The following is a 22,789-nucleotide window of genomic DNA, read 5'->3' as shown; positions in this document are numbered from 1 at the left end:
ACTTGTCCTTTTGGTACTTTTGCTTATAGACATATGCCTTTTGGTTTATGTAATGCACCTGCTACCTTTCAAAGATGCATGATGGCTATATTCTCTGATTTTTGTGAAAAGATTTGTGAGGTATTCATGGATGAATTCTCCGTCTATGGATCCTCTTTTGATGATTGTTTGAGCAACCTTGATCGAGTTTTGCAGAGATGCGAAGACACTAGTCTCATCCTTAATTGGGAAAAGTGTCACTTTATGGTTAATGAAGGCATTGTCTTGGGGCACAAGATCTCCGAGAGAGGTATTGAAGTTGATAAAGCCAAAGTTGATGCTATTGAAAAGATGCCATGTCCCAAGGAAGGTATAAGAAGTTTCCTTGGTCATGCCGCCTTTTATAGGAGGTTCATTAAGGACTTCTCTAAAATCTCTAGGCCTCTGACTAATTTATTGCAAAAAGATATTCCTTTTGTCTTTGATGATGATTGTGTAGAAGTGTTTGAAGTGCTTAAGAAAGCTTTGATCACTGCACCTATTGTTCAGCCACTTGATTGGGATTTACCTTTTGAAATTATGTGTGATGCTAGTGATTATGTTGTAGGTGCTGTTTTAGGGCAAATAGTTGATAAGAAATTGAATGTTATCCAGTATGCTAGTAACACTCTTGATACTTCCCAGAGAAATTATGCTACTACTGAAACAGAGTTCTTAGCAGTTGTGTTTGCATGTGATAAGTTCAGACCTTATATTGTTGATTCCAAAGTTACTATTCACACTGATCATGCTGCTATTAAATATCTTATGGAAAAGAAAGATGCTAAGCCTAGACTCATTAGATGGGTTCTCTTGCTCCAAGAATTTGACTTGCATATTATTGATAGAAAGGGAGCTGAGAACCCCGTTGCAGATAACTTGTCTAGGTTAGAGAATGTTCTTGATGACCCACTTCCTATTAATGATAGATTTCCTGATGAACAATTAGCAGTTGTCAATGCTTCTCGTACTGCTCCTTGGTATGCTGATTATGCTAATTACATTGTTGCTAAATATTTAGTTTCACATACTAGCAAAAGAAAAAAGTTCTTTTATGATTTAAGACATTACTTCTAGGACGATCCACACCTTTATAAAGAAGGAGTAGATGGTGTTATTAGACGTTGTGTGCCTGAGCATGAATAGGAACAGATCCTACGCAAGTGTCACTCTGAATCTTATGGAGGACACCACGTTGGAGATAGAACTGCACACAAGGTACTACAATCTGGTTTTTATTGGCCTACTCTCTTCAAAGATGCTCGTAAGTTTGTCTTATCGTGTGATGAATGTCAAAGAATAGGTAACATTAGTAGACGTCAAGAAATGCCTATGAATTATTCTCTTGTTATTGAACTGTTTGATGTTTGGGGCTTTGATTATATGGGACCTTTTCCTGCCTCTAATGGTTATACACATATTTTAGTTGCTGTTGATTACGTTACTAAGTGGGTAGAAGCTATTCCAACTAGTAGTGCTGATCATAACACTTCTATTAAAATGCTTAAAGAAGTTATTTTTCCGAGGTTTGGAGTCCCTAGATATCTTATGACTGATGGTGGTTCAAATTTCATTCATGGTGCTTTCCATAAGATGCTCGCTAAGTATGATGTCAATCATAGAATAGCATCTCCTTATCATCCGCAGTCTAGTGGTCAAGTAGAGTTGAGCAATAGAGAGCTCAAATTAATTTTGCAAAAGACTGTGAATAGATGTAGAAAGAATTGGTCCAAAAAACTTGATGACGCATTATGGTCCTATAGAACTGTATACAAAAATCCTATGGGTATGTCTCCTTATAAGATGGTTTATGGAAAAGCATGTCATTTACCTCTTGAACTTGAACATAAAGCATATTGGGCTATTAAAGAGCTCAATTATGACTTTAAGCTTGCCGGTGAGAAGAGGTTATTCGATATTAGCTCACTTGATGAATGGAGAACCCAAGCCTATGAGAATGCCAAGCTTTTCAAAGAAAAAGTCAAACGCTGGCATGATAAGAGGATACAAAAGCGTGAGTTTAACGTAGGAGATTATGTGTTATTATTCAACTCTTGTTTAAGATTTTTTGCAGGAAAACTTCTCTCAAAATGGGAAGGTCCCTACGTTATCGAGGAGGTCTATCATTCTGGTACCGTAAAAATCAACAACTTCAAAGGCACAAATCCGAGGGTGGTAAACAGTCAAAGAATTAAACACTATATTTCAGGTAATCCCATCAATGTTGAAACTAATATTATTGAAACCGTAACCCGTGAGGAATAAAGGGACACTTTCCAGAACGTTCCATCCTCTGAAAAGGCATAGGTATGTGGTACGGTAAGTAAACAGACTCGAAAACAACTCCAATGGTAATTTTTATCAGTTTTGGAATATTTAAGAATTTTAGGAAGAAAGAAGTAGTCCGAAAGGGACACGAGGCTCCCACGAGAGTGGAGGGCGCGCCCCACTGTAGGGCGCGCCCCCTGTCTCGTGGGCACCTCGTGTGCCTCCTGGACTCCGTTTTCTTGCACGTTATGTATTTTGGTCGATAAAAATTCATTATATATACTCCCGAAGGTTTTGACCACCGTATCATGCAAATATCCTCTGTTTTCGTTTCGAGTTGTTCCTGTTGCAGATTTAAGCAAGATGTCTTCTCAGGAGTCAGTTGAGGAGAGCCGGGTGTCTCACCCAACTCTAGGTCCAGGAGCGAATAATGATGCCTACCACTTTGGGCCATCAATGGATGATGAGATAGAGGCTGATTTTAAAAGGATTGATGCCATGGAAGAAGATCAAGAAGTCACCTCTCGCCTCCGAGCAGGATTCATGATGGGGGAACTACCGAGCGTGGCTGTTCCAACTTCGGTCATCCCTTCCAATTCTAGATTTCTTTCTTATGAAAATATGAAAAAGAGTTTCACTTGTTCTCCAGAAACTATGTAGCATCCTTGGGTAAAAGGAGCTTTGGCCGTTACGCACAAGCTTCGTAAAGAAATTATGGATCTCAAACAACAAGTCAATAAGCTCGAGGAGGAGAACCGCATCCTGAAGGGCATCATCGTCAATAAGATCATAACACCAACCGTGAAGAAGGAGAAATAATCACATGGGTATGGGCACTCCTCTTGGCAATTGCCAAGCTTGGGGAAGGTGCCCCGGTATCGTATCACCATCACACTCCTATCTTTACCGCTTTATTTAGTTCGATCCTTTTTGTAGTATCTTGATCTAGTAGATTGAAGTTTTGATGTCAAGTAGTTTGAATTCTGCTTTGTGATCTCTTTTTGTATTCGAGTCTGTTAGCTATTTATAATAAAGATTAGTGTTGAGTCAAGGGCTTTTCTATGTGCTATGATCTTGAGGAAGAAGAAAGAATAAAAGAGTTCATATTGATCTTATGGATAGTGATAACTTCACATATAGAAAGTATGAGGCATAAAAATTGTTGAGATTTGCTAAACGTAGTTTTGGTCATTGTTGCAATTAATAGGAAGTGATAAGGAAAGAGGGGTTCACATATAAATATACTATCTTGGACATCTTTTATGATTGTAAGCACTCATTAAGTATGACATGCTAAAAGAGTTGACGTTGGACAAGGAAGACAACGTAATGGGTTATGTTTTCTCACATCTCAGTTAAAGTATATTGTCATTGACCTTCCAAACATGTTGAGATTGCCTTTCCCCCTCATGCTAGACAAATTCCTAGCACCAAGTAGAGATACTACTTGTGATTCCAAATACCCTTAAACCCAGTCTTGCCATGAGAGTCCACCATATCTACCCATGGATTGAGTAAGATCCTTCAAGTAAGTTGTCATCAGTGCAAGCAATAAAAATTGCTCTCTAATTATGTGTGACTTATTAGTGCGGAGAAAATAAGCTTTGTACGAACTTGTTGTGGAAGTAATAAAAGCAACGGACTGCATAATAAAGGTCCACACACAAGGGCAATATAAAGTGACATTCTTTTACATTAAGATTTTATGCATCAACCCTAAACGCGCATGACAACCTCTGCTTCCCTCTGCGAAGGGCCTATCTTTTACTTTATGTTTTTACTTTATGCTTGAGTCAAGGTGATCCTCACCTTTCCCTTTTTCATTTTATCCTTTGGCAAGCTCCTCGTGTTTGAAAGATCGTGATACATATATCCAATTGGATGTTCGTTAGCATGGGCTATTATTGTTGACATCACCTAAAGGTGAATACGTTGGGAGGCAACACAATAAGCCCCTATCTTTCTCAGTGTCCAGCTGAAACTCTATAACCACAAGTATTGTGTGAGTGTTAGCAATTGTAGAAGACTATATGATAGTTGAGTATGTGGACTCACTGAAAAGCTCCATTGTTGACTCCTTCTGATGTTATGATAAATTGCGATTGTTTCAATGACTGAGATTATAGTTTGTTAGTTCTCAATGAAGTTTTTGAGCCATACTTGAAATTGTAAATTTATTGTCACTTGAGCATAAGAAATTATATATTGAAATCTATATATGTGTTGTTGTAAAAATGATCATGATGCCCTCATGTCCGTATTTTATTTTTATCGACACCTATATCTCTAAACATGTGGACATATTTTTCGATTTCGGCTTCCGCTTGAGGACAAGCAAGGTCTAAGCTTGGGGGAGTTGATACGTCCATTTTCCATCATGTTTTTATATCAATATTTATTGCATTATGGGCTGTTATTACACATTATATCTCACTACTTAAGGCTATTCTCTCTTATTTTACAAGGTTTACCATGAAGAGGGGGAATGCCGCCAGCTGGAATTCTGGTTGGAAAAGGAGCAAACGTTGGGAACCTATTCTGCACAGCTCCAAAAGTCCTGATACTCCACGAAACAACTTTTTGGAATTATTAAGAATTTCTGAGTGAAAGAAATAGGCCAGGGGGCCCACAACCTGTCCAGGAGACATGGGGGCGGTGGTGCGCCCCCTATCTCCTAGGCCCCCTGGTGGGCCTCCAGCGTCCATCTTCTGCTATATCATCACTTTTACCGTGGAAAAAATCGTGGGCAAGCTTACGGGACGAAACTCCGCCGCCACGAGGCGGAACCTTGGCGAAATCAATCTAGGGCTCTGGCAGAGCTGTTCTGCCGGGGACACTTCCCTCCGGGAGGGGGAAATCATCACCAACGTCATCACCAACGATCCTCTCATCGAGAGGGGGTCAATCTCCATCAACATCTTCACCAGCACCATCTCCTCTCCAAACCCTAGTTCATCTCTACTATCCAATCTTGTATCAAAACCACAAATTGGTACCTGTGGGTTGCTAGTAGTGTTGATTACTCCTTGTAGTTGATGCTAATTGGTTTACCTGGTGGAGGATCATATGTTCAGATCCTTTATGCATATTATTACTCCTCTGATTATGAACATGAATATGCTTTGTGAGTAGTTACATTTGTTCCTGAGGACATGTGAGGGAGTTCTGGACTAGGGGGTGTCCGGATAGCCGAACTATCATCATCGGTCGGACTCCAAGACTATGAAGATACAAGATTGAAGACTTCGTCCCGTGTCCGGATGGGACTTTCCTTGGCGTGGAAGGCAAGCTTGGCGATACGGATATGTAGATCTCCTACCATTGTAACCGGCTCTGTGTAACCCTAGCCCTCTCCGGTGTCTATATAAACCGGATGGCTTTAGTCCTTAGGACGAACAACAATCATACCATAGGCTAGCTTCTAGGGTTTAGCCTCCTTGATCTCGTGGTAGATCCACTCTTGTAACACACATCATCAATATTAATCAAGCAGGACGTAGGGTTTTACCTCCATCAAGAGGGCCCGAACCTGGGTAAAACATCGTGTCCCTTGTCTCCTGTTACCATCCGCCTAGACGAACAGTTCGGGACCCCCTACCTGAGATCCGCCGGTTTTGACACCGACATTGGTGCTTTCATTGAGAGTTCCTCTGTGTCGTCACCGATAGCTTCTTTGAACATCATCAACGATGCAGTCCAGGGTGAGACCTTTCTCCCCGGACAGATCTTTGTATTCAACGACTTCGCACTGCGGGCCAATTCGCTTGGCCATCTGGAGCAGATCGAAAGCTACGCCCCTGGCCGTTAGGTCAGGTTTGGAAGTTTGAACTTCACGGCTGACATCCGCGGGGACTTGATCCTCGATGGATTCGAGCCACAGCCGAGCGTGCCGCACTGTCACGGCGAGCATGATTTAGCTCTACAGCCGGACAGTACCCTGGAGGCTGCACTCGAACTCGCTCCGATCTTCAATTCGGAGCCGACTGCACAGATTGAGGACGGATGGCTAGACACCGCCTCGAGGGCTGCAACCTCTACGGCGATAGAGCCGAACACTGACCTTGTCCCTCATAAAGCTCGTTACTCCGAGGCGCCGGACTCCTTGCCGGACTCTGAACCTCCCGCGCCCCCTCCGATCGAATCCGATTGGGCGCCGATTATGGAGTTCACCGCAGCGGACATCTTTCAACACTCACCTTTTGGCGACATCTTGAGTTCGCTAAAACATCTCTCGTTATCAGGAGAGCCCTGGCCGGACTGCGGTCAGGACGGTTGGGATGCGGACAACGAAGAAATTCAAAGCCCACCCACCACCCACTTGGTAGCCGCTGTCGATGATCTAACCGACATGCTAGACTACGACTCTGAAGACATCGATGGTATGGATGACGATGCCGGAGACGACCAAGAACCAGCGCCGACCGGGCACTGGAAAGCCACCTCATCATATGACATATACATGGTGAATATCCCAAAGGATGGGAATGGCGAAGGAACATAGGAGGATGACCCCTCCAAGAAACAGCCCAAGCGCCGGCGTCAGCGGCGCCGCTCTAAATCCCGCCACAGCAAGAATGAAGATTCCGGCACCGGAGATAACAATACACCGGACAGTGCCGAAAACAACCCACTCCAGCAAGATCCAGCGCAGGAGGATGGAGACGCCAGCCCTCATGAGAGAGCGACAGAAGAAGAGGTAGAGGATTATATGCCTCCCTCCGGAGACGAAGCAAGCCTCGATGACAATGAATTCGTCGTGCCTGAGGATCCCATCGAACAAGAGCGTTTTAAACACAGGCTTATGGCCACGGCGAACAGCCTCAAGAAAAAGCAGCAACAGCTTAGAGCTGATCAAGATCTGCTAGCCGACAGATGGACTGAAGTCCTCGCAGCCGAAGAGCATGAGCTTGAACGCCCCTCCAAAAGCTACCCTAAACACAAGCTGCTCCCCCGTTTAGAGGAGGAAGCGTATGAACCCGCATCACCAGGAGACAATACGGCTGACCGACCACCCCGTGGTCGCGACAGAGAGGCCTCTAGGCCCTTCAGTAGACCCGTACCCCGGCATCGCTTGAAAAGCACAAGGCCACAGGGGAATGCTCCGGACTTGCGAGATATATTGGAGGATAAGGCAAGACAATCAAGATTGATCTACGGATCGCGTGGGCGCCTCACGGTACGTGACGACAACCATTGCGCCGGACACAGTAAGTCCGGCCGGGCCGAACAGAACAGACAAAGCTCTTCTGAGCTCCGTTGTGATATCGCCCAGTACAGAGGCGCCGCACACCCACTATGCTTCACAGATGAAGTAATGGATCATCAAATCCCTGAAGGGTTTAAACCCGTGAATATCGATTCTTACAATGGCACAACAGACCCCGCGGTTTGGATCGAAGACTATCTTCTTCACATCCACATGGCCCGCGGTGACGATCTTCACGCCATCAAATATCTCCCCCTCAAGCTTAAAGGACCAGCCAGGCATTGGCTTAACAGCCTGCCAGCAGAGTCAATTGGGAGTTGGGAAGACCTGGAAGCCGCATTACTCGATAACTTCCAAGGCACGTATGTGCGACCACCAGATGCTGATGACCTAAGCCACATAATTCAGCAGCCAGACGAATCGGCCAGACAATTCTAGACACGGTTCTTAACCAAGAAAAACCAAATCTTCGACTGTCCGGATGCGGAGGCTCTAGCAGCCTTCAAGCATAACATCCGCGACGAGTGGCTTGCCCGGCACCTGGGACAGGAAAAGACGAAATCCATGGCAGCCCTTACATCACTCATGACCCGCTTTTGCGCGGGTGAGGACAGCTGGCTAGCACGCAGCAACAACCTCAGCAAAAATTCTAGCAGTCCGGGTTTCAAGGACCGGAATGGCAGGTCGCGTCATAACAAAAGCAAATGCCGCATCAACAGTGACAATAGTGAAGATACAACAGTCAATGCCGGATTCAGAGGCTCTAAACCCGATCAGCGGAAAAAGGCATTCAAAAGAACTGCTCCAGGTCCATCCAATTTGGACCGAATACTCGACCGCTTGTGCCAGATACACGGCACCCCCGAAAAGCCAGCGAACCACACCAATAGGGACTCCTGGGTATTCAAGTAGGCAGGCAAGTTAATTGCCGAAAACAATGACAAGGGGCTGCATAGCGATGACGAGGAAGAGACCCGACCGCCGAACAATAGAGGACAGAAGGTTTTCCCCCCATAGGTGCGGACGGTGAACATGATATACACAACGCACATACCCAAAAGGGAGCGGAAGCGTGCACTCAGGGATGTATACGCGATGGAGCCAGTCGCCCCGAAGTTCAATCCATGGTCCGCCTGCCCGATCACTTTTGACCGAAGGGACCACCCCACCAGCATCCGCCATGGTGGATTCGCCGCATTGGTCCTAGACCCAATCGTTGATGGATTTCACCTCACCAGAGTCCTGATGGACAGCGGCAATAGCCTGAACCTGCTTTATCAGGATACAGTGCGCAAAATGGGCATAGACCCCTCAAGGATTAAACCTACCAAGACGACCTTTAAAGGCATCATACCAGGTGTAGAAGCCAATTGTACAGGCTCAGTTACACTGGAAGTGGTCTTCGGATCCCCGGATAACTTCCGCAGCGAGGAGTTAATCTTCGACATAGTCCCGTTCCGTAGCGGCCATCATGCCTTGCTCGGACGTACCGCGTTTGCAAAGTTCAACGCGGTGCCGCACTACGCATACCTCAAGATCAAGATGCCAGGCCCTAGAGGAGTCATCATGGTCAACGGAAACACTGAACGTTCTCTCCGAACGGAGGAACATACAGCGGCTCTCGTGGCAGAAGTACAATGCAACCTCTTAAGGTAATTCTCGAGTCTGGCCGTTAAGCGGCCGGACATAGCTAAGCGCGCCCGGAGTAACCTACAACAAGACCACCTGGCACGTTCCGAGCACGCGTAGCAGCGCGGCCCCAACCCCAGCCCCTGCAAAACGTCCAAACAGGTCCTTCGCGTACACCATTACGCTCTGAAGATACCATGGGCATGGGGAGAGGGGCACGACCACAATAAGCCCAGACTGCGGCTCAACCACACCAGGGGCCCTCAAGTGTGTCGTTCTTGTTTTTACCTTTTATGTTTTTACCCACAGGACTCCGTTCGTTAGAGGCCCTGTCCGGCAGCAGACCTGCCGAACTCACGATGCAACAGCCAGGGAAGGATACAGGCTACAACGAATATACAGGTGGTCTCCATTACGAGCATTTTTATACACCAATCCGCAGCCTACCCCTGGAGGGGGATATGTTTAACAATCCCATCCCTTGCTTATCGCACTATTTGTATCGTTCTGCATTCATAGCAGCACTTATTGAATAAAACAATGCAACACCTTTTTGCTTATAATTGCATTCCTTTTTCATACATACGTTCATTTATGACATGCCACATCCGTACACTTTGGTACGGCTAAAAACACACCAGGGGCTTATGTTTCCCGCAGCATGGTGTGATAAGTCCGAACACTTTCACAAGTGCGGCACCCCGAACTTATAGCACTATATGCATCGGCTCTGAATCATGTCTTGGGTCAATAGTTGGGTTTGCCCGGCTCCCATGTTTTGGTACCTTACGTTCCGTTATATCGGCTAAGGTAGCACTGGGAGAACCACTGCGATTGCGCCCCAGTTGAGCTGGGTTAACGCCTCAGTGGAGAAAGCTAAAACTGACCGTCATGATGAGGCGAGAGCCGGTCGCTGTTCGAGAGGTTTTTTGCGAGTCCATAAAGACTTATGCCGCTTAGAGCGAGGAGCCGGATCTTGTCCGGCCCAGGCGTGGATAGCGCCCCAAATTCGGCCTTCCGAAGACTAGGGGCTTCGCCGAAATTTAAAATTATAGAATTCTATGGCTAAGTGAGAGTGTTCAAGCATTATAAGTCTGGTTGCCTTGTTCGCTGTGATGAGCGCCTCCCTAGATGGACCCAAAAATGGGAACAAGAGTGCTCAAGTTTATCCCGAACACCCCAGCACTCGTGGCATGGGGGCTGAAGCCGATGACCTGCCATCTCTCAGATTTGATAAACAGCCGCACAGAAGGTAATATTTTAAATTAACAAGCGTTGCTTAGCGCATATGAACTAAGTTTTCAGCGCACAGGATAACAAAATGCGATTCTACTCAAAAATTACATCTTTGGAGCACTCCCCGCAATAGTGCGGGCGCCCTTCAGCACACTCTTATAATACATCTCGGGCGTGCGATGCTCCTTGCCCTCTGGTGGTGGGTCCGTCACAAGCTTCTGGGCGTCCATCTTGCCCCAGTGCACCTTTGCGCAGGAAAGGGCCCGACGGGCACCCTCAATACAAGCGGAGTGCTTGATGACTGCAACCCACGGGCACGCATCCACCAGCCGCCGCACCAGGCCGAAGTAGCTCCCAGGCATGGCCTCCTTAGGCCACAGCCGAACTATGAGGCCCTTCATGGCCTGTTCGGCCACCTTGTGGAGCTCGACCAGATGCTTCAGTTGGCCGCTAAGGGGCACCGGATGTCCGGCCTCAGCATACTAAGACCAGAAGACCTTCTCCGTCGAGCTCCCCTCCTCGTCCCGGTAGAATGCGGCAACATCGGACACGCTGCGAGGAAGATCTGCGAACGCTCCTGAAGAGCTCCGAATTCGGGTAAGCAATAGGTAATTAACACTCACATGCTTACTTTGCATGAAAAATGCCTTACCCGCTGCTATTTTCTTCACCGCCTCAATCTCCTGGAGGGCCTTGTAGGCTTCGGCCTTAGCGGCTTTGGCACTCTCAAGAGCCGTTGCAAGCTCAGACTCTCGAGTCTTCGAGTCACACTCTAGGCTCTCATGTTTTTTCACGAGATCCTGGAGCTCTTGTTGTACCTCCGCCACCCGCGCCTCCTGCTTCTCTCGCTCGGTGCGCTCCGCGGCCACATCACGTTCGGCCGCGGCCACCGCCTCTTTCAGGGTTACCACCTCGTTAGTGGCCCCTGCAATACACACGTTATCCTTGTCATTCTTTTTGCAACCCAAATCCTTTTCTGTAAGGTACAATTTTAATAAGGTGTTACTCCCCTTCCTTGTCCTCGAGCTGCTTCTTGGCATGGCCGAGCTCGTTCTCGGACCGCTCGAGGTTTCCCTTCAAAGTATTGACCTCCGCAGCGAGTGCAGCAGAGGTTAGCAGCGCAGCCTGCAAGCCCATATTGACACATTTTTTATGACTCCTGCGTATATCTTTTTAGATCCTTAGTCCGGCTTTTCTTCCCGAACACCGAGCCGAGCATCAGGGGCTACTGTCTATGCGGTCCCATTTTATACATATTGAAATTCTTACCTCAAAGCCTATTAGAAGGCTCCTGCAGGCTTCGGTCAGCCCGCTCTTGGCGAGCTGCACCTTCTGAATCACCGCACTCATAACAGTGCGGTGTTCCTCTTTGATGGAGGCGCCGTTGAGCGCCTCCAGCAAATTATCCGGCACCTCCGGTTGGACGGAGGCAGCCGGCGTCACGATCTTGCCCTTCTTGCAGATGGGTCGCCCACCGGACTCCGGAGCCACTTTGGGTTCCGGGGTTGAGTCCGGTGAAAAGTCCGGGAGGTTGTCCTGTGACACCTCTGGGACCTCCGCCTCTTGGTGGGTCCCTTCCTGGGATCCCACCTCGGCATCGTCCGTGGCGCGGGGGGTGGAGGCAGTCGGAAGGGAATCCATATCCGACGCACCTAAGGACCCACTCGACAAAGCGGGAAGATCATCCTTGGGCGGACTGCAGGGTTGTATGCGGCATTAAAAAGACATTATGTGGCGAAAAGGAAAAACCTTGAAGTTATTCGGGAGTCCGGATACTTACAATCTCGCCAGGGGCTTGGCCCTTGGAGGCCAGTCCTCGTCGCCGTCACTGGCGTTGGCGGAGCAATCCGGGGGAAGAGTTTTCCCCTTCTTGGACCCCTCGGCCTCCCTTGTTGGGAAGGCCTTCCTTTTCTTCCCTCCCCCCGCTGGGGGAGAGGCTTTCTTCTTCTCCTCCTCGCCTTGGTGGGAGGAGTCGGCCTCGGATTCATCATCCGATAGCACCTGAAAATGGGAACTCTTCCGAGTCCCCGTGGCCTTCTTCTTGGCCTTCTTCTCCGGTACCACATGGGGTGCCGGAGCCAGCAGCCCCGTTAGGCGGGCGTCTGCTGGGTCCTCTGGCAATGGGGCCAGACAGATAGTCCGTTCGGACTTCGCCAGCCATTCCTGTGAAAGGTAAAGGGAGTTTAGATCCCGCATAGAGTCAAACTATGGAAAACAAGTGGTGAAATCACCTACCTCGTCAGCTGGACGCTGCGAGCGGAATCCGCGATCTTCGGTAGAGGATGCGGGAGCTTCGGCACCCTTGAACAGCACCTTCTAGACATCTTCGTACGTAGTGTCGAAGAGCCCGCTCAAGGTCTGGTGCTGCGCCAGATCAAACTCCCACATGTTGAAGCCCCGTCGTTGGCACGGGAGAATCCGGCGGATGAGCATGACTTGGACTACGTTGACAAGCTTGAGCTTCTTGTCCACCAGCTTCTGGATACAGGCTTGGAGTCCGGTCAGCTCCTCCGAATCCCCCCAGATCTGGCCGCTCTCTTTCCAGGAGGTGAGCCGTGTAGGGATGCCGGATTTGAATTCGGGGGCCGTTGCCCAATCAGGGTCACGCGGCTCGGTGATGTAGAACCACCCCGATTGCCACCCCTTAATGGTTTCCATGAAAGTGCCCTCCAGCCACGTAACGTGGGACATCCTGCCCACCATGGCGCCTCCGCACTCCGCTTGGCTGCCCTTCACAACCTTCGGCTTGACACTGAAGGTCTTGAGCCACAAGCCGAAGTGGGGCTGGATGCAGAGGAAGGCCTCGCACACGACGATAAACGCCGAGATGTTGAGGATGAAATTCGGGGCCAGATCATGGAAATCTAGGCCGTAGTAGAACATGAGCCCCCGGACAAAGGGATGAAGTGGAAAGCCCAGTCCGCGAAGGAAATGGGGAAGAAATACTACCCTCTCATGGGGCCTGGGGGTGGGGATGAGCTCTCCCTCGTCGGGGAGCCGATGTGTGATGTCGCTGGACAAGTATCCGGCGTCGCGCAGATTCTAGATCTGCCCCTCCGTGACGGAGGAGGCCATCCACTTGCCTCCCGCTCCGGACATAGTTGGAGAAGGTTGAGGTGAGAAGTGCGGACTTGGGCGGTGGAGCTCGAGTTCGCGAAGATGGATAAGCCAAGGAGGAAGAAGGCGCAGGTAAAAGGAGTGGATCTTTATCCCCTTATATGGGCGGACAAAAACATGTGTCCCCACCGGCCTGGTAAAACTCTCTTATCTCCCAAGTGTCACAATCAATGGAGCGGTTGGGTTGCCCACATCCGTATTGATGGGAATCCCGGAATAAGGGGAACACGATCTCTGCTTCGACAAGACGTGCCAAGGAAACCGCCTCGCTAAACGCGCGAAGGTGGAACAATAAAAACAATTCGAGTAAAGGCTTGGTAATGGTGTGACATCATGCCACAAAATACGTCAGCAAATTGAACTTGTGTAATATTATTCTCTCTACGGTGGTATGTGGAATTTATTTTGCAGAGCCGGACACTATCCTGGTGTTCACAATCTTCTATAAATTATTCGTAGGAAGAACCTGCCTTGCAATGCCGAAGACAACATGAGCGCCGGACTCGTCATCATTGAAGCCTGGTTCAGGGGCTACTGAGGGAGTTCCGGACTAGGGGGTGTCCGGATAGCCAAACTATCATCATCGGCCGGACTCCAAGACTATGAAGATACAATATTGAAGACTTCGTCCCGTGTCCGGATGGGACTTTCCTTGGCGTGCGAGGCAAGCTTGGCGATACGGATATGTAGATCTCCTACCATTGTAACCGACTCTGTGTAACCCTAGCCCTCTCCGGTGTCTATATAAACCGGATGGCTTTAGTCCTTAGGACGAACAACAATCATACCATAGGCTAGCTTCTAGGGCTTAGCCTCCTTGATCTCGTGGTAGATCCACTCTTGTAACACACATCATCAATATTAATCAAGCAGGACGTAGGGTTTTACCTCCATCAAGAGGGCCCGAACCTGGGTAAAACATCGTGTCCCTTGTCTCCTGTTACCATCCGCCTAGACGCAAAGTTCGGGACCCCCTACCCGAGATCCGCCGGTTTTGACACCGACAAATGGGTGAAGTCTTGCTATTAGTAGTCATGTGAATTTTGTATTCGTTTGATATTTTGATGAGATGTATGTTGTCTTTTCCTCTAGTGATGTTATGTGAACGTCGACTACATGACACTTCACCATTATTTGGGCCTAGAGGAAGGCATGGGGAAGTAATAAGTAGATGATGGGTTGCTAGAGTGACAGAAGATTAAACCCTAGTTTATGCATTGCTTCGTTAGGGGTTGATATGGATCCATATGTTTAATGTTGTGGTTAGGTTTACCTTAATACTTCTTTTGTAGTTGCGGACGCTTGCAATAGGGGTTAATCATAAGTGGGATGCTTGTCTTAGTAAGGACAGTACCCAAGTACCGGTCCACCCACATATCAAATTATTAAAGTACCGAACGCGAATCATATGAACGTGATGAAAACTAGCTTGACGATAATTCCCAATGTGTCCTCGGGAGCTCCTTTATTATTATTAGAAATTGCCCAGGCTTATCCTTTGCTACATAAAGGATTGGGCCACCTTTCTGCACTTTATTTACTTTATTTACTTGTTGCTCGTTACTATTTATCTTATCACAAAACTATCTATTATCTACAATTTCAGTGCTTGCAGAGAAAACCTTACTGAAAACCGCTTATCATTTCCTTCTGCTCCTTGTTGGGTTCGACACTCTTACTTATCGAAAGGACTATGATAGATACCCTACACTTGTGGGTCATCAGAGGCTATAGGCATGGGGAATTTCATGGAGGAGCAATTGGTTTATAATTTCAGACACTATTACTTACTACCTTCAATCATATAGACGAGCTTGGTCATACTATTAGTTAGTTGTTGTGCTGGTAGATTTAATTCGATTCCACCTATATTCAACCAGAAATATCTACCTGCTAGTACAACTACTACAACAATGGTGTCACTGAACTGATTTAATTCAGGTTCCAAGACAGCTGCTAGTTTGAACCATGTTATAGGAACGGTCAGGTTCATTTCATGGATGGTTACTTGCATAGCTATGCCACTTCCTGCACTGCGACACTTAATCCTGGATCAGCACACGACTCATGTATTTAAGTCTAGTACTTTTCATCATTGCACATTACTTCACATGTACTACTTGTATAATTGATAGCTCATGGCATTCCCTGATTGCATACTGCTTTCTCTGGCAGCAATGATGCAGGAGTAATGGCAACCCCTTTCTACCTCTCAAGGATGGCATCGAGATGCAGTTTGCAACTAACCATGTCGGTATGAATCGATTACCAGCTCAACTCCCATGTACTACTTGACAAGCTGATGAACCAGCTACAACCCTAATGTACAACGACTAATCATATCCAAATGAACTAGTCCATCATAATTTTCTAAAACACTAATGCTCGATGATTACAAGTAGAAGTAGTCCCTGTTTTTGCATTACTCACTTTTCTTGAAAGTTGCATGCAAGTTTTTTAATTCAGATGTGTGTATCACTGGATATGCACTTGTAGTACAACACAGATCAGTAAACACTTGGTCAGGAGTATGTTATCCTTGTTATCCTTTTTTAATTCAGAGGTGTTTTCACTTTTTGGTGCTGAGAATAGTAGCAAGTAGCGTCACCTGAGATGGAATTCTTGCTTCAAGGGTGAATGCTTGTCATTTTCTGCAGAATGCTAACACGAGTGCAACTTGAAACCTTAGAGTTGGTTTTTATTTCAGTACATCTAGTATCAAATATGGTATTTGTCATAACTAACAAATTAGGAGCCAATTACCTTGCCCTTCTTGCTATTTCTTAAGAGTCGGGTCACTTGCAGAATTGTTCTTTAGATAGGATTGTGAAGGAGCCAATTACCTTGCCCTTCTTGCTATTTCTTAAGAGTCAAGTCACATGCAGAATTGTTCTTTAGATAGGCTTGTGAAGGATAGGGAAGCACCTTACCCTATCATTGAACCCATCTATACTCGCTTCAACTGCAACTCTGTGTTTAATTCCATGCCTAGGATTACTAATTGAGTCGTTCTACTACATCCTGTGATGAACTACAGAAGATTTTTTTTTGCAGATATCGTGCAAGAATTTCCCTCACTCGCGGCATTTATGTTCCGAATTTCCCTTCAGCACCACTGCTCACCCGAAGCATTATAATGGCAAGTCACAAGCATTATCACCCCCTATACATGATTCTGTTTGTAATATGATTACAATAGCAGAGTTGAAAACAATGCGTTTGTAATGCGGCCTCGTTGTTGTTCTCTTTTTCATATGCAGTGCTACTGTTATGTGTGTGATGCTCTAGCTCCATGCAAGCACTGGGGAAAAGGACTCTGTCAAGCAGGTCTCCGTGGTAAGCGTCTCAGTTCCGCTCTGTCCCCCATCTGCCTCTATCTGTTTGTTCGACCTGGTGGTGCTGCGAGATCGGTTTGCTTGTGGATTCTTGTTTTGGTAGTAGTTTGCTTTGCTATGAGTAAAATGCTGGTACTTTACTTGCCATGTCTGGTTCTTGTTTTGGTAGTAGTTTGTTAGTATCAGTCAATTGACCAGCCTATAGCAGCTTGCTGTTGTACATGATGGTGTTAACTGTGAAGATGCCAAGTGTAATAAAATTAGACCATCTGTCCATTTCTTGCCCGAATGCATTCTTTAAATGAGATGATGTGCTAGAGGCATGCTACTATATTCCCTTGCTGTAAACAGGATGGTGTTTACTGTATTGTCTTTCATGCACATTTGGTGTATTATCTTCTGACCTGCTGATGTCATGTGTACTGTAATTCAAGAACTATCTTCACTGTTTCTCGCTGCTACATTCTCACCCCCATTCTCCTTCTATCTTAGTCTTGATATAACTCAGTAGTTTACTTGAATCCGCAATTCCTTTCAAAAGTATATGCAAAGTGTGTGTGTGTATCCAGTGAGAAAATCTGTAGTAATTACCGAATATACTATCTGCTTTCTTTTAGTGGCTATTTTCTGCTCAGTTCTCTTTTGACATATAGTTTGTTCTCTTTGAATGTGCAGATAGTATGCTGTGTTGGTGATGTTTTTTCGTTGTTGGGATCATTTGAACCTAGATGTCATGTGTTATGTGATCTGAGATATGGCATATTGTAAACTTTTTGTTGCTGTTTTTATGTATGATGTCATGAAGTATGTTTGAAATGCTGCTTTGACAGCAAACTTGCATTCCTGTGTACATCCTGCTTTGACAGCAAAATTATGAAAATTTCTCAACAATATATATTGGTTAAATATCTATTTTCCAATTTTCTATGCTTAAAGTTGTATTGCACCTAAAAAGGCTACAACCTAACTGATGATGTTTTTGGGATTGTTTATTTTATTTAAAATAGCGAAAATAATAATAATTCTGCCAAAAGTTATAACAAACAAAATGAAAAGGCCAGCAAAAAACAAAATGGAAAGGCCAACAAAAAAGAAATTTACTAGAAAAAGGAAAGTGCCCAGAAAAGAAAAAGGCCATAAAATTTGGCTTGGCCCATTTAGTTGACCATGGAAAAAACACAAATAGGCTGAACTATTGGGCTCGGCCCATGTAAAACACCGAATTGGACTGGGCTGAATCTTATCAACGACCTTTTCATTTGGTCACAATTTTGCCACGTCAGCTTGCCATGTCGGATCCGACTGGCCTAGGCAGACAACTACCGACCAAAACAGAAGGTCATAGAACCAATGACCTTTTGTTTTGGTTGTTGCCTTCCACGACCATCTCACAAAGAAGGTCATTAATTTCAGTTTACGACCGTCAGCTTTTGACCATCTATTTTTGGTCACAAAAAGGTCGCAAATGAATAACAATGACCTTTTAGTGACCAGTAGTGATGGTCGGAAGTTGACATATTTCTTGTAGTGGCGTGAGGAGAATATGGTGGCCCTAGTGGCTTCTTGGGGAGCATTGTGCCTCCACACCGCTCCAACGGAGACGTACTTCCCCTCAAAGGGAAGGAACTTTGGTAACACATCCTCGTCTTCATCGGTTCCACTTTTGGTTATCTCTCACCTTTACTTGTGCAAGCTATATTGTGTTATATTCTTGCTTGCTTGTGTGCTTGTTGTTGCTGCATCATATAGGTTGCTCACCTAGTTGCATATCTAGACAACCTACTTTGATGCAAAGTTTAATTTTGTAAAGAAAAGCTAAAAATTGTTAGTTGCCTATTCACCCCCCCCCCTCTCTAGTCAACTATATCAATCCTCTCACTTTTGACAATCTCCGGGTCTATAAAATGATGCTTAAGTGTGTTTTTGGCGTGCTAGCGGGCAAGTTATTGGGGTTCCTGGTTTCTGAGAGGGGCATTGAAGCTAACCCGGAGAAAATCAAGGCCCTTCCTTGGCTAAGCTGGCATGTATCAATGACATCCAGCACTTGGCGGGTCGTATTGTAGCTTTGAGCCGGTTTATAAGCCGCCTGGGAGAGAAGGCTATCCCTTTGTATCAAATGATGAAGAAGACAGATGACTTTGTCTGGAGTGATGCTGCTAATGAGGCGTTTGAGGCACTGAAAAATAGCTGGCTGAGCCGCCGGTTCTTGCAGCTCCTATTGAGAAGGAGCCCTTGCTGTTATATGTGGCTGCAAACAACAGGGCTGTCAGTGTGGCAGTTGTGGTTGAAAGGAAGGAGTCAGGCAAAGAGTATCTGGTTCAACGGCCGGTTTATTATGTCAGTGAGGTGCTCATTGAATCTAAGCAGAGATACCCACATTGGCAGAAACTCGTTTACGGCATGTTCATGGCCAGTCGCAAGTTAAAGCAATATTTTCTTGGTTATCCCATCACTGTGGTTAGTTCTGCTCCTTTGAGGGATATTATTCAAAATAGAGAAGCCACAGGTCAGGTAGTTAAGTGGGCCATTGAGCTTGGACCCCATGGCTTGAAGTATGTGCCTTGGACGGCCATAAAATCTCAGGTGCTGGTGGACTTTATCAATGATTGGATAGAGGTGCAGATGCTTGAGGATAAGCCGGACAATACATATTGGACTATTCATTTTGATGGGTCCAGGCAATTGGAAGGTTCGGGGGCTAGAGTTATATTAACATCCCCATGAGGTGATAAGTTTTCTTACGTTTTAAGGTTGATGTTCCCTTGTACTAACAATGCAGCTGAGTATGAAGCCTTACTCCATGGTCTTCGGATGGCTAAAGAGATGAATCTAAGCCGGGTAAGGTGCTTTGGCGACTCAGATTTGGTGTCCTAGCAAGTGTTAGGAACTTGGGACTCAAAAGATCCATTCATGGCGGCTTATCACCGAGAGGTTGATGCCATTGCTGGTCATTTCAAAGGATATCAAGTGGAGCATGTTGATCAAAGGAAAAATGAAGCCGCTGATGCGTTAAGCCGGCTGGGGTCTCAGCGTAAGCCGGTGCCCCTAATGTTTTCCTTGATGTTTTGCATAACCCATCAGTCAAGTTGCCTACAGAGGAGGACTTGGCAGTTCCTGACCCAGAGGCCCAGTTGGTGGCGGCTCTCCATGTTATCCCTGATTGGACTGCTCCATATTTGGCTTATATGATCCGAGGCGAGTTACCTGAGGATGAAACTTTGGCCAGGCAAATAATCCGGAGGTCTAAGTCAATGACTATTGTCAATGGTGAGCTTCACAGATGCAGTGTTACAGGGGTGTTTCAGTGATGTATTTCTCCTGAAGAGGGCCGTGAAATTCTAAGGGAGATTCATGAAGGAGATTGTAGTCATCACACCGGCTCTAAATCTCTCGTTACTTAAGCTTTTTGCCATGGCTTTTATTGGCTGATAGCTCATGCTGATGCAAAAGATCTGGTCAGTAAGTGTGATGGTTGTTAGAAATTTTCAAGACGAGCTCATGTGCCGGCTCAAGAATTGAGGATGATTCCAACTACTTGGCCATTTGCAGTCTGGTGGATGGATATGGCCGGACCTTTCGAAAGGTATAAGGATAAAAAGACTCATCTCCTTGTAGCTGTTGATAAGTTTACAAAGTGGGTCGACGCTAAGCCGGTTAGCAAATGTGATGCAGCCACAGTGGTTCAATTCATCAAAAAGGTGGTCTTTCATTTTAGATACCCTCATAGTATCATCACTGATAATGGTACTAATTTGTCTAAGGGTGCAATGAAAGAATTCTGTCAACAAGAGCATATCCAGCTTGATGTATCATCAGTGGCTCACCCCCAGTCTAATGGCCAAGCTGAATGCGCTAATGAAGAAACCTTGAGAGGTATCAAGCCCCAACTTATGGTCCCTTTGAACAGGACATCGGGTTGGGTGGAGGAGTTGCCCTGAGTGCTTTGGAGTATCAATACCATCCCCAACAGATCTACGGGTTACACACCTTTCTTCATGGTTTACGGAGCTGAGGCGGTTCTCCCTTGTGACATACGTCACGATTCGCCTCGTGTGGTGGCTTATGTTGAAGCTGATAATGATAAAGCACGTCAGGATGCTATTGACCCGTCGGATGAACAACGTGACCTTGCGGTGGCTCATTCGGCGGTTTACCAGCAAGATCTGCATCATTATCACACCTGCCGGGTTAAGACCAGGACCTTTCAAGAAGGAGATTTGGTGCTCTGGCTCATCCAGGATCAAACTGACATGCACAAGCTATCCCCACCTTGGGAAGGACTGTTTGTGGTCAACAAGAATCTGAACAACGGATCATACTACCTTATCGATGTTCGAGACTACAAGGACTCACGCACGTCGGAGGAGGAGACCCACAGGCCATAGAATATTGCTCATCTTCGGCATTATTACACATGAGCCACTGGCTCTTGTGATGTACATACTTCTATCAATCTATATATTATATTTAGTATAATAAAGTCGGCATCCCTGATGATTTAGGGCCTCTGACGTTTCATTTCTGAGAATCTGAGTCTTCATTTACTTCATAAGGTCACTTGGGGGCTTCCTCCTCATTGAGCATAAGCTATGACCCTTTTGATCCTGCTTGTACATCTTGATTACAAAAACTTGTGGGCTTCCTGCTCATTGAGCATAGCTATGACTACCCTTCTGATCTGGATTATAGGTCTGGATCACCATATTACTTGGGGGCTTTTTGTTAATGAACAAAAGCTTTGTTCTCCCTCGTAATAGGCTTGGACGCCAGGTGTATTCACCAAAAATCCGGGTTATCCTGCCTTTGTAAGTTTGCCACTCTGACCAGGTAATCCTGGAATGACTCGTCGTACTCTTGAAAGTTAATTTTTTAAAGACCCTGAACTTGTCAAAGTTAGAATGGCGATTTGGTCATGTGAGGCCCGGCTTACACTACAAAAAAAGACACATCTGTGACATTTTGGGCCGAACGATTTTTTTTCTGTCATACATATGACACTTCTATGACGATAATTGTGACAAAACCCGGGATCATCATAGATGTGGTGGGCTCCTACTTCTATGACAAAAATCATGACAGAAAATGGTCTTTTCGTCCTAGGCGGGCCGGAGACGTAGCTGCATGACATTCTTTAGGCCATCCATGACGGAAAAAACCATGGTAGAAGAGAGGGAGAGGAAAATTTTGGGGAGTTCCCGGTTACGGTGGGAGGTCAGGGGTCGAGCGATGCGCGTTTCTCTCATACACGTACGTGCGCATGTGTGCGAGGTGTTGGTTCTAACTGAACCCAGCGAGGCGTTGGGCTCTAACTGAACCCGAGCGAGGCGTTGGGCTCTAACTGAACCCAAGCGATTGCACTGTAGGCTACGCGTTACTAAACCCGATCGATCGATCGATGGCTGTTAACTGAACCCGATCGAGCAGTTCCTTCACTACTTCTGCTAACTGAAGTCGATCGATTGGATGAACAGTGGGCGTTGTGGGGGGGTGGATGAACAGTGAGCGGTGGCGTTGCCTCTGGATGAACAGGACCCCATGGTGTGGAGGGCTGGATGAACAGTAGATGATGGAGGGGTGCCCGTGGAGGGGTGGTTGAACAGGACCCCATGGTGTGGAGGGCTGGATGAACAGTAGACGGTAGAGGGGTGTCTGTGGAGGGGTGGTTGAACAGTAGCCGGTGGAGTAGTGTGCGGTGGAGGCTGGATGAACAGGAGCCCGTGGATGCTGGAGGAGAGGTCGATGGTAGCCCGTGGAGGCTGGAGGAGGTCGATGGTGGAGATGAACAGTATCCCGTGGAGTCCCGTTTTGTGGTACGCCACACCCCTCCCGATGAACAGGACCCCCGTTTCGACCGTAGCGCTCCAACACAAGTCTGTTTCGTCCGTTTTGTGGTACGCCACACCCCTCCCGATCAACAGGACCCCCGTTTCGACCATAGGAGGTCCGTTTCGTCCGTTTTGCGGTACGCCACACCCCTCCC

Source organism: Triticum dicoccoides, chromosome 2B, assembly GCF_002162155.2.
Source record: "Triticum dicoccoides isolate Atlit2015 ecotype Zavitan chromosome 2B, WEW_v2.0, whole genome shotgun sequence".
NCBI classification, from domain to species: Eukaryota; Viridiplantae; Streptophyta; class Magnoliopsida; order Poales; family Poaceae; genus Triticum; species Triticum dicoccoides.
Note: the sequence above shows the minus strand (reverse complement) of the source record.